This window comes from Triticum dicoccoides, chromosome 1A (genome assembly GCF_002162155.2).
Source record: "Triticum dicoccoides isolate Atlit2015 ecotype Zavitan chromosome 1A, WEW_v2.0, whole genome shotgun sequence".
NCBI lineage: Eukaryota > Viridiplantae > Streptophyta > Magnoliopsida > Poales > Poaceae > Triticum > Triticum dicoccoides.
In genome coordinates this window covers 432,194,398-432,205,914 of record NC_041380.1, presented here as the reverse complement: position 1 = coordinate 432,205,914, position 11,517 = coordinate 432,194,398, and the positions used below count along the sequence as shown (strand labels likewise).

Below are 11,517 nucleotides of genomic sequence, written 5' to 3'. Positions count from 1 at the left end.
TCCTACTAGACCCACAGGTCAGGTTTGACCTGGTCAGCCGTCTGTTGACCTGCTAATGTCACTGTGACATCATGCTGACGTCATATATCATTTTTTGTAAATAAAATAAATCCAAAAAATAAGAAAATCTTTAGAAATTCATAGTAATTAAACCGTAGCTCGGATTAAAATGTTTTCTATATGAAAGTTGCTCAGAAAAATCCAACGAATCCGAATACGCGGTCCGTTCATCTGTCACATGCCCCTAGCATGTCGAACATGGACTTTCCCCCTCTTTTCCTCTGTCCGAAATCTGGCTAACGGCGGGAATTCATCCTCAATGTTTATCCCCTCCGTCTGCAACGTGTAGTACTACGTTAGGGCAACCCTAGCTCTGCCCGTCGTCATGTTATGCTTTGTGATGCTATGTTTGCTTTATATTTACTGTTTCTTCCCCCTCTTCTCTCCGATAGACCCCGAGACCGATGCCGCCCCCTGTGATCGACTACGTTGACGATGACCCCTCCTTGCCAGAGCAACCAGGCAAGCAAATCCCCCTTGAGCATTCCGATATCGCCTATTTTTTTCCCTCTCATGCTTGCATTAGAACTGCTACTTCTTTCTGTATGACCCTACTCTGATGCATAGCCTGTTGTTGTTACCCGCTTTCATACCGTACCTGCTTATCCTAAACTGCTTAGTATAGGTTGGTTAGAGATCCATCAGTGACCCCACCTTGTCCCAGTTGCCTCGCTTTATGTTCGATGACTCGATCAACGTGATCGACGACCAGGCCCCGACACCGCACATCACCCCCTAGTTGTACGACTCTGCAGAGTTACCATCGAGTGCCGAGGGTGGAACCTCTTACATCACTCCTGATGATATCTCTGTAGTGTAGCTATACGATCGTGGTCATCGAGGGTGATTTCCTCCTTAACCACAACTGTTACGGCTCTGTCCTGCAACCCCTCAAGTGTGAACCTCGAGGGTGGATCCTCTTACATTCACCTTGATGATAACATCGAGTGGATTTCACCGGAGGTGATTCCTCGGGTTTTCCCCTTGGTGTTAGACACACAGTTACTATGGTTACTATGACTTTGCACTGAGCCATGTTAGTAAAGACGGGTCGGCCCTGAGGGGTACCCGCGCGAGCTTAATAGCGAGTGATGTGGAGTCGGGTTGACCTGGAGGGTGCCCGTGAGATACTTACGAGGCGTGGTTGGGCATTCTTAGCCCTTGCCACAAGTACTCGAGACGGGGCAATGGGGTCACATCTTTCGTGAGTCTCTGCTTGTTACCGCGCGTTTCTAATCTGCTACGATTTGGATATTTGATCCGAGGGGCCTCTGGCCCGATAGCACTAACCATCACGTGGGCATAGTATGGGCGTTCTGCGTCGTATGCATCAGCCGAAACTTAATAGACGTTAGCGACTGAGCGGCGCACGCCAGGTTGGACTGGTAAGCACCTACCTTATTGAAGGAGGTAGCTAGGCCTACTCACCGGCCGCGTACGCAACGTGCAGGAGTTCCCGGGGAGATGGCCATGACCCCTGGGGGCATAGGTTTAGTCCGGCGTGCTGACCTCTCTATTAAGCATAGGTCGGGTTGCGGCATATTGTTTGGCCGAGGCCAGGCATGACCCAGGAAAGTGTGTCTGGCCGGAGTTAATCGAGCATGGTGGGTAAGTTGGTGCACCCCTACAGAGAAGAAAATATCTATCGATAGCCTATCCTACGGTAACGGACACTTGGAGTTGTATCTCGATCGATACAACTAGAACTGGATACTTGTGCTGAGAACTGGATGGTGATGAGATTCGAAACGTGTTGACACTTGGATAGTATGGCTCTGGGATTGCTTTCTCGCAGGGAGTCGAGAAAGGATCTCTGGCCGAGGTTGATAACATCACTGCTACTTTACTTTATGCTACTCTACTCCCTCCTGTTGCTGCAAGATGGTGGTTTCCAGAAGATGTTAGTCTTCGATAGGCTAGGCTTTCCCCTTCCCTTCTGGCATTCTGCAGTTTAGTCCACAGATACAACCCATTTCCTTTGATACAGATGCATACTTAGTTTAGATCTAATGTAAGGATTGCAAGTACTTTGGATGAGTACTCATGGATGCTTTGCTACCACTTTTTCCCCATACCCGATTGTTGCGACCAGATGACGGATCCCAGGAGCCAGACGACGCCACTGATGACTACTACTACCCGAAGGATGCCTACTATTACGTGAAGACCGCAGACGACTAGGAGTAGTTAGGAGGCTCCCAGGCAGGAGGCTTCGCCTTTTCGATTGTTGTTGCTTTTGTGTGCTAGCTTTTTTAAGGCAAACTTGTCTAACTTATGTCTATACTCAGATATTATTGCTTTCGCTGACTCTTGTGTTTTCGAGCTTATGTATTCGAGCCCTCGAGGGCCCTGGCTTGTAATATAAAGCTTGTATTATTTTAATTTGTGTCTATAGTTGTGTTGTGATATCTTCCCGTGAGTCCTTGATCTTGATCCTACACATTTGCGTGTATGATTAGTGTACGATCAAAGTGAGGGTGTCACACAGGCCGAGCCGAGCGCAAGCGAGTGGGCTTGCAAGAGTGAAGACGAGAGGGATGCGAGGTGATTACCTGAGGTCTTCTTCAACCTCCAGTAAGCTCCTATCTAATCTTCTCTTTCTGATCTACACAACGGTGCTTCGGTTCGAGGTAAGCTCTACACGAAAAAGATGCACCTTGATGCTACAGTTCCATTCAGGCGATCGGTTCGTAGTTTCATCGGCCGTAAATTCTTAATTTCGTCTTTCCGTTTGGAACTATTCTAGACGAATTTTGTCAGATTCATCACGCACGATCGATCGTTTGTAATTTCCTTTGACCAGCAGCCTAATCTCATAGTTCCTCACAACATTCATGTTGTAAATTTTTGATTTCGACGATCGTAGCTTCATCTCTTCTTGAGCAGCAGTGTACTGCACTGACGCCGTCATGTCGAGCTCTTCTGTCCTTTGCTCAAAGCCCTTCTATTTGTCCCTCTCAATGCCGACGCCCTTCCCCTTGATCTCCTTGCCCGCGTCCTACTACACTAGAGCCGTTTTCGGCGTCGCTCATGTCGGCCTACTCTCCGTTGTCCTCCTACTGCACTGACGCTGCAATGGCACGCACACTGCAGTTCGTTGCGCCGCCGACGAGGTCGATCATCTTGGCCTCCTCTCTCTCGTCCCACTACACTGGAGTCGTTTCCGACGTTGATCATCTCGGCCTCCTCTCTCGTCCTACGGAACGGACGATACCATGGCACGAGCACTGCATTCTCCTCCTCTGTCCACTGTCTTTGCACGAGCACCGCAACTAGTTCGCCGACGGTGTCGCTCGCCGTGCCGCTGACGGGGTCGCTCGCCCACGACTCCATGCTCGTCATGTCGGACAGGGCGCCACGGCCACTATCCACCGCAGTCACCATGGTTCGACGCACACTGCATTTCTTCTCCCCCTTCCTCTGCTAGCTCTTAACCCTGTGTGCTAAGTGCAAGTGCTAGCTCTTAATCATACCCCATGCAGGCAACCAAACAAACTGTCAAAGTTGATCCCCTAATGCACGCAACCAAACAACTCGCAGATGTCGCATATGAGACTGTTTTTCCAGAGCCAGGCTGGGTTGAGATATGTATGCAATGCAGGTATTGTTCACTACTGCAACCAAACACGCCCTATGTGTCCACGCATGCCTGCTTGCAACGTCCGTGCCTTCCCGCCTTCACTCGGTTAGTTCGCCGTCGATTTGCTTGGGGCAATAGAAGCAGATGCGCTATTCTACGACGACGACGACAACGGCTCCGGCACGGGGGGCGCATTATCCTTTACCTTCTATTCGTCAATGGGGTTGGCCTCCATGTGATTTTGTGGTGCTCTGCCCGGCCGATTCTCCCGCAAATAGCACACATGTTTACACCTTCTTACTGTCTCCACGAAAGAAATTTTTAATGCATTAAAGCAGAGATCCGGAAACACAAATGGTAAATATCATGTCACGTTGAGTACTAGAGATATTTCGAAACAATTAATATGACACTGAATTTTTCATTGCACCACAAATGAAGGCGAAGAAACTTATTTTATTTAAGTAGTATAATATAGACGGCATAGAAACAAAGAGAGAATCCATAAGGCTGGACTAGCTCAATGAAAGTTCTCTGTTGGAACTGCATCCAACTTATTTCTACGGAAGCCTTTATAGAAAAAATCTAGGTTCCAGAATAAAAATCTATAAAACTCCTTTTGGGTCAAAAATTGGCCCTGCGAGTTCGGATGGACGAACAACCATTCTCATTCCCAAGTTGTTCTCACTCAGTATATGACACAATGTGAATTTATATAGGCCAAAATAAACTTAAGGGGTTTGTGAAGTCGGACAACTACAACGTTCTTTCCTCTAGGGTTTACCTAGAGTCCAACCGTTCCTCTGGCGGCGACGCCGGAGTCCACCACTAAACCCTACCTTCGATTGCTTGGTCCCTACCCGGCGATCGTGAGGCCTAGGGACTACACGTACGACCGCTCAACACCATGGCGAAGCCGACCTCGATGGAGGATCTGAGGGGAACGAAGGAAGGGCGGGTAGGGTTAGGGTTTGCAGATGGGAAGGGAGAGGTAGAAGGGATCAGCGGTGATGTACCGGCGTCAAGTAACACTACCACGGGTAAAGGCGATGATGTGAGGAGAGAAGAGGAGGAGGTGGATCCAGGCCGTGAGATCGAAGAGGATTGGGACAATATTGGCCATGACCCAGAGCTGGAGGATGCGTTCGAAGGGCTGAAGCTGTATGGAGAAGAGGAGGAAGATTTAGACCTCTCGGGTGAAGTAGATGATCTAATCAAGGAGGTGAGATGGTTATGTCTGTTTAGGGTTCATACTATGCGGCCGTTTAGCCATGCGGCGCTGCTAAACTCTTTGAGGAACGCATGGTCATGTGCACAAGGAGTCACCTTCAATATCAAAGGGCCTAATTTGTTCCTAGCACAGTGCCATTGCTTGGGGGATTGGAAGAGGGTGATGGAAGGAGGGCCATGGCAATTCAGAAGAGATCCGGTTGTCATCGTTGAGTATGATGGATTCACAAACGTTGCTGAATACGCCCTAGACATGTATCCATTATGGGCTAGAATAAAAGGATTGCCGGATGGGTTAACGAGGAAGAAGGAATTGGCGGAGAAGGTTGCGAAGAAGGTGGGCTTGCCACCCTTTACGGTGGCTGTCAACGAAGGAAGGATCAACCCTTCGAGCTTTTTAAGAGTTAGGGTGTTTGTGGACGTTCATAAACCCTTGGTGAGATTTGTCCCGATTACATTGAAGGAGTACAAACGATACCCGGTGAGTTATGAGAAGCTACCGGATTTTTGCTTCTTCTGTGGGCGCATGGGGCATGTGGTGGAAGAATGTGGAGATGGAGTGCATGATCCAACGGAGTGTGAGTGGGGAGACTGGCTACATTGGAGTAATGAACAACCTATGGGGACTGCAGGGAAGGGACGCGGGGGAGGTGGTGAAGCGAGGGGGTGCGGGGGGTAGAGGAAGAGGGGGAGCTGCAGGAGGGTTTGGAGGAGGATCTGGAAGTAGGGGAGGCATGGGTAACAGAGGGAGAGCCGCAATGAATAGCGGGGGCCGTGGGGGTGTTGGTCCATCCCCGGAAACAGGAGGAGTTGGAAGGGGAAATCAGGAGTATGCTGGCATGGAGGAGGATTTACGTGCAGCCCATAAACGGTTGATTAACAGCGATGGCACAGTGAGCGTTCGAGGGCAACCGGTACCAAACTTAGCAGGCAAAGTCTCGAGCACAGTCCTGTTGCTAGAGGGAGGATCTACATCGGAGGTGGTAGAGGGTGGTTCTGTTACCACTCCTGGGAAAGTGCCAATTGCTAAGAGAAGAAAGCCAGGTGCCGATGATGAAAATATGGAAATGGATGTGGCGTCCATGGCGGCCTCCGCGACGGAGGGCCACCGGGGCCAATGAATGTCATAAGTTGGAACTGTCGGGGAGGGGGAATACCCGGACAGTTCGTGAGCTGGCGACAATCTCACAGTCGCATTCCCCCAACTTGGTCTTTTTGTGTGAGACGAGGCAAAAAGCAGATAAGATGAGGAGGATCCGTCGTCGGATTGGACTGAAGGGTTTTACGGGTGTTGATAGTAATGGTTTGAGTGGTGGACTTGCTTTGTTTTGGCATGAGGCATATGAAGTGGAAATACTCGACAAGGAGGAACGATATATTGATGCCCTAGTGCGAGTGGCGGAGGGAGCAACCCAATGGAGGATTACATGCGTATATGGTGAACCTAGAGTTGAGAACCGGCACCTAATGTGGGAGAAGCTGCAGCGTTTGAAGAATACAAATGATGCACCGTGGCTTGTGGTGGGTGATTTCAACGAGGCAATGTGGAGCTATGAACATATGTCTTCTGTCCCCAGGGCCGAGCCGCAGATGATTGCATTCAAAGATACTTTGGAAGTCTGTGGCCTTGTTGATTTGGGCTTTGTGGGGATTCCATTCACATATGATAACAAGAGAGGAGGGGCAAGTAATGTTCAAGTGCGCCTGGACAGGGCAGTGGCTACAAATGAATGGAGGAACTTGTTTGCATTCACGTCTGTGCTCCATGTACCATCGCCGTGCTCAGATCATGTGGCGGTGGTGTTGAAAACAGCTCCTGATCAAGGACCGTCGAGAGTGAAGCAGAGACGTTACGAGCTTTTTTGGGAGAGAGATGAGGCGCTACCTGAGGTCATCAAAGAGGCGTGGGAGGAGATAGGCAATGTGGAGAATCTGGCACAACTCCGAGAGGCACTATCAAAAACAATGGCAACCTTGGGGAAGTGGAGTAGGAAGTTTGGTAATGTAACTCGGGAGCTCGCGAAGGCCCGTTCTCAGCTGGATGAACTCATGCACATGAATGCGGATAGACAGGAGATAAGAAGGATTACAGATAAGATGAATGAGCTACTTTACCAAGAAGAAATGCTTTGGCTCCAGAGATCAAGAATAACTTGGTTGAAAGAAGGCGACCGTAATACCAAGTATTTCCAGAGTAAAGCTGTGTGGAGGGCGAGGAAAAACAAGATACGAGAGCTCACTGACAGTATTGGAGTTGTACATTCTGATCTTGCTACTTTGGAAACGTTAACAAATGATTATTTCCATAATATTTTTTCGGCTGATAATTCTCTTGATGCTTCACCAGTTTTGGATTTGTTGGATGCAAGGGTTTCGGCTGCTGATAATGTCAAGCTGTGTGAGGATTTTTCGGATAAGGAGATAGCGGATGCGCTGTTTCAGATTGGCCCGCTTAAGGCGCCGGGTCCAGATGGCCTCCCGGCTAGATTCTTTCAGCGCAATTGGAGCACGCTTAAGGATGGGGTGTTGAAGGCAGTCAAGGACTTTTTCCACACAGGAGTTATGCCGGAGGGGGTCAATTCTACATCCATCGTGCTCATTCCCAAAATCACAAATCCTACCAAGATATCGGACTACAGACCTATAAGCCTTTGCAACGTTATCTACAAAGTTATATCGAAGTGTTTGGTTAATAGGTTGAGACCCTTACTGGATGATCTTATTTCACCAGAGCAAAGTGCCTTTATTCCTGGTAGGTTGATCACGGATAATGCTCTTGTGGCCTTTGAGTGCATCCACTATATCAAACAAGAGAAGGATCCAACAAAGAGCTTTTGCGCGTACAAGCTAGATCTGTCTAAGGCCTATGACAGGGTTGATTGGGTCTTCTTGAGGCAAGTGATGCAAAAGATGGGTTTTTCTCAGCGATGGGTTGACTGGATTATGGTTTGTGTCACGTCGGTGAGATACTCGGTGAATTTCAATGGAACCCTCTTGGAGTCGTTTGCACCGTCGCGTGAGCTTCGGCAAGGAGACCCCTTATCGCCATTCTTATTTTTGCTAGTGGCAGATGGACTTTCCTCTCTTCTGAGGAAGAATGTTGAGTCGGGAGATATTACTCCAGTGAAAGTGTGTAGAGGAGCGCCAGGTATATCACACTTGCTATTCGCGGATGATACTCTTCTGTTTTTTGAGGCTTCTAAAGTCCAGGCGGAAAAGATTAAATCATTATTGGATGTTTATGGCGCGGCTACGGGACAGAGCCTTAACTATGATAAGTGTTCCATACTCTTTGGAGATGCATGCCCAAGTATAATCCAGGAGGAAGTTAGAGCAGCGTTATTGGTTACTAGCCAGTTTTTTGAGGACAAGTACCTAGGGTTACTGACACCGGAGGGGAGGATGTCCAAAGGCCGCTTCCAAAACCTGCAGACACGGCTGACTAAACGCTTGATACAATGGGGGGACGGTCAACTGGCAAAGCCGGCGCGTGAAGTATTGATAAAGTCTGTAGCTCAGGCATTGCCTACATACATAATGGGTGTTTTCAAAGTGCCTTTTTCAGTATGCGATGATCTGACTCGCATGGTAAGAAATTTTTATTGGGGTTCGGCAAAAGGCAAAAGAAAAGTGCATTGGCGCAGGTGGGATTTATTGATGCAACCTAAGGCGAAGGGAGGTGTGGGTTTCCGAGATTTTTGGATGTTTAATCAAGCCTTGCTAGCGCGCCAAGCATGGAGACTTATAACTAATCCTGAAAGTTTGTGTGCTCAAGTTCTGAAAGCGAGATATTATCCGCGGGGCAGGCTGGATGACACAGTTTTCACGGGTAATGCGTCATCATCATGGCAAGCTATCAGTTATGGCCTGGAGCTTCTGAAGAAGGGGTTAGTTTGGAGAGTGGGCAATGGGAGGAGTATACGTGTCTGGAGGGATAACTGGATCCCCAGGCCCTTTTCTTATAAACTGATCTCCCCACAAGGAAGGTGTCGCATTCGTTTCGTGTCTGAACTGTTAGATCAGAATGGTGCATGGAATTTTGATCTGCTGAATGAGTACTTTGTCAGTGCGGACATACAAGAAATTGCAAAAATCAGACCATCTCCGAGACTGGAGGATGATGTCATAGCATGGGGACCAGGTAAGCATGGTGTGTTTACGGTAAAATCGGCTTACAATCTGGCCTTTGAAGAAGAGCACAGGGCCACGAGTGTTTCTTCCAGTTCGTCACCTTCAGGCCACAGAAAGTGTTGGGACTATGTTTGGAAAAGCTGGGCGCCGCCAACGGTCCGCAACTTTGCTTGGAGATTAATCACGAATTCACTCCCTACTTGGCAAAGGAAACACAAAATCGGACTAGAGATCACGAGCATGTGTCCGGTTTGTGGAATGGAGGAAGAAGATAATTTCCATACCTTCGTCAAATGTCAATCTGGCCGAGACCTGTATCTTGCTATGGCCAAAGTATGGTGGATCCCAGAGATAGACTCCATCAGAAATAATGGGAAGGAATGGCTGTTTCATGTTCTGGAGCCGCTGAATGATGTAGGACAAATGATGGTCTTGATGACATTCTGGAGAAGTTGGTATGTGCGGAATGAAGTGGTACATAGCAAGCCTGCACCACCCATGGAGGCATCTGTTCGGTTCTTACGCAGCTGTGTCGATACCCTGATTGGAACCAAACTTCATCCACAAGCAGATCCAGCGAAAGGCAAATCCCCAATTGTCTATGAGAGACCGATGCAATCTGTGGGTGTCCGTTGGGTTCCTGAGGAGAAAACATGGAAGGCTCCACAGATGGGATGGAGTAAACTCAATACCGATGGGGCGTTCAGTGCTGGTAACGCGGGGGCTGGAATGATCCTACGAGATCATAACGGAGATGTTAATTTCTCGGCGTGCAGGGTCTTGTACTCCTGTAGAGATGCTTTGGAGGCGGAGCTCTGCGCTTGCATGGAAGGTCTCTCACTTGCCCTCCATCGCAGCAATCTTCCGATAATGGTGGAAATGGATTCCCTTGAAGCTGTGACCATGATCGCATGTGAAGTAGTCGACCGCTCTCTCTATGCTTCCATTGTAAAGGAAATAAAGTACCTATTGTCGCTTAGACAATCTCGTATTATTCATATAGCTAGGGCTCAGAATAAGGCTAGTGATGCTTTAGCTTCGTTTGCTAGACTGCAGGGCAGGACCATGACCTGGTTAGGGGCTGGCCCAGATGAGGTGATGGAGATAGTATCTCTTGATTGTAAGGACTTATTGATTGAGTAATGCAAGTTTATTCACCGCAAAAAAAAAAAAGAAGTCGGACAACTACAAGTGGAAAAGATAAAATTATGTCTAAGAAAAAAAATTAGAGGGGATAAAACCCGTTCCAAAAAAGAAACTGAAAGTTGCAACATCTTGGTTGTTTGAGGCTTTCTAAAGTGTATTCCACCGAGGTGACCTTTGAGTTACAAAAATCACAAATATCAAACGACTAGAGAAACAAAAAATACATTCACTTGTTGCACAAGTGTCGTTAACTTATTTCGCAAAAAAAAAGTATCGTTAACTTAGTGTAAAAAAAGTCGTTAACTTTGCTTAAATCACGATTTGTATAGATGCTAAATTCAAATTAGTGCGAGACGTACCACGATCGTTTGTGGAAGCAGGAGACGTCTCTTCCTCCTTGGTCTCCTCGGGTCTGGTCTCCTCCTTGATGAGTGCTACTACTGCTTCCTTCGCCTCATCGACCTTAGCCTCCTCCACCACCGGCGCCTCATCGGCCATGTTGGATTTCGGCAGCCCGCCCTCCTCCTTCAAAGGAGGTTGCGCCGCCTCGTCCACCGTGGCAGAAACTTCGTCACCGGTGACATCCTTCTTGGCCGCCACCGCCTCCTCCTCCTTATCCTCGACGACGGCGACGGGCTTCTCGTCCGACGCCACCTCGACGACGTCGCCCTTGGTCTCGCCGGCCGACGGCTCCTTGGCGACGTCCTTGACGGCGACGGAGGTGTCGTCGGACGAGGAGGGGGAGGGCGCGTGGGAGGAGCGGTGGCTGGCGGACATGGTGGACTTCCTCCGGAAGAGCTTGCCGGCGCCGTTGGCGGCGGTGTTGCCGGTGGCCACGTCCTCTTTGGAGCCACCGCAACCCATGGCGCCCGGCGCTGGCGACGCCGACGGCGGAGGGAGGAGGTGAGGAGAGAAAGCAGCAAAGAGGGAGCAGAGGAACCGTCGGGCGGTCGAGCTCCAGGGAAGGGTCAGTGGAGCTGTGGAGGCGAGGAGAAGCCGCGGCGGCAGGTCCGGTTTTATATCGCCCTCCGCCCCCACGACCTTCTACGTGCGTGCGTGGCTGCTGCGTTTCATGCACGGGAAAGAAAAGTCAAGCCCGGAGCACGAAGGGGCACGACAGGTTCAGGAGGCCATGATGTCCAAACCAGAAGCCTTCTTTTTGTCTGAGTTGGGTTCTATATTTTGATTTTGATAACATTTCCAGCCTAGTTTTGTAACGGCTGACAGGTGACAACCTGCCGTTTGCCCTAGAGAAACTCCGCCGGCCAGCTCGCCGGAATTCTGTTGGTTTAGTTGCCACCAGCTTGTCGTTTGCGTTTTCTCGAATGTTTATTGTTCCCCGGCGATTGAACTTCATTGGCCGGCAAGTG

At 49.2% G+C, this 11,517-nt stretch overlaps 1 pseudogene; it reads right to left on the bottom strand.

Annotated features, from left to right (window-relative positions):
* Positions 1-3,738: 3,738 nt before the first annotated feature.
* LOC119353540 lies at positions 3,739-11,080 on the bottom strand (annotated as a pseudogene).
* Between the last annotated feature and the right edge of the window lie 437 nt (positions 11,081-11,517).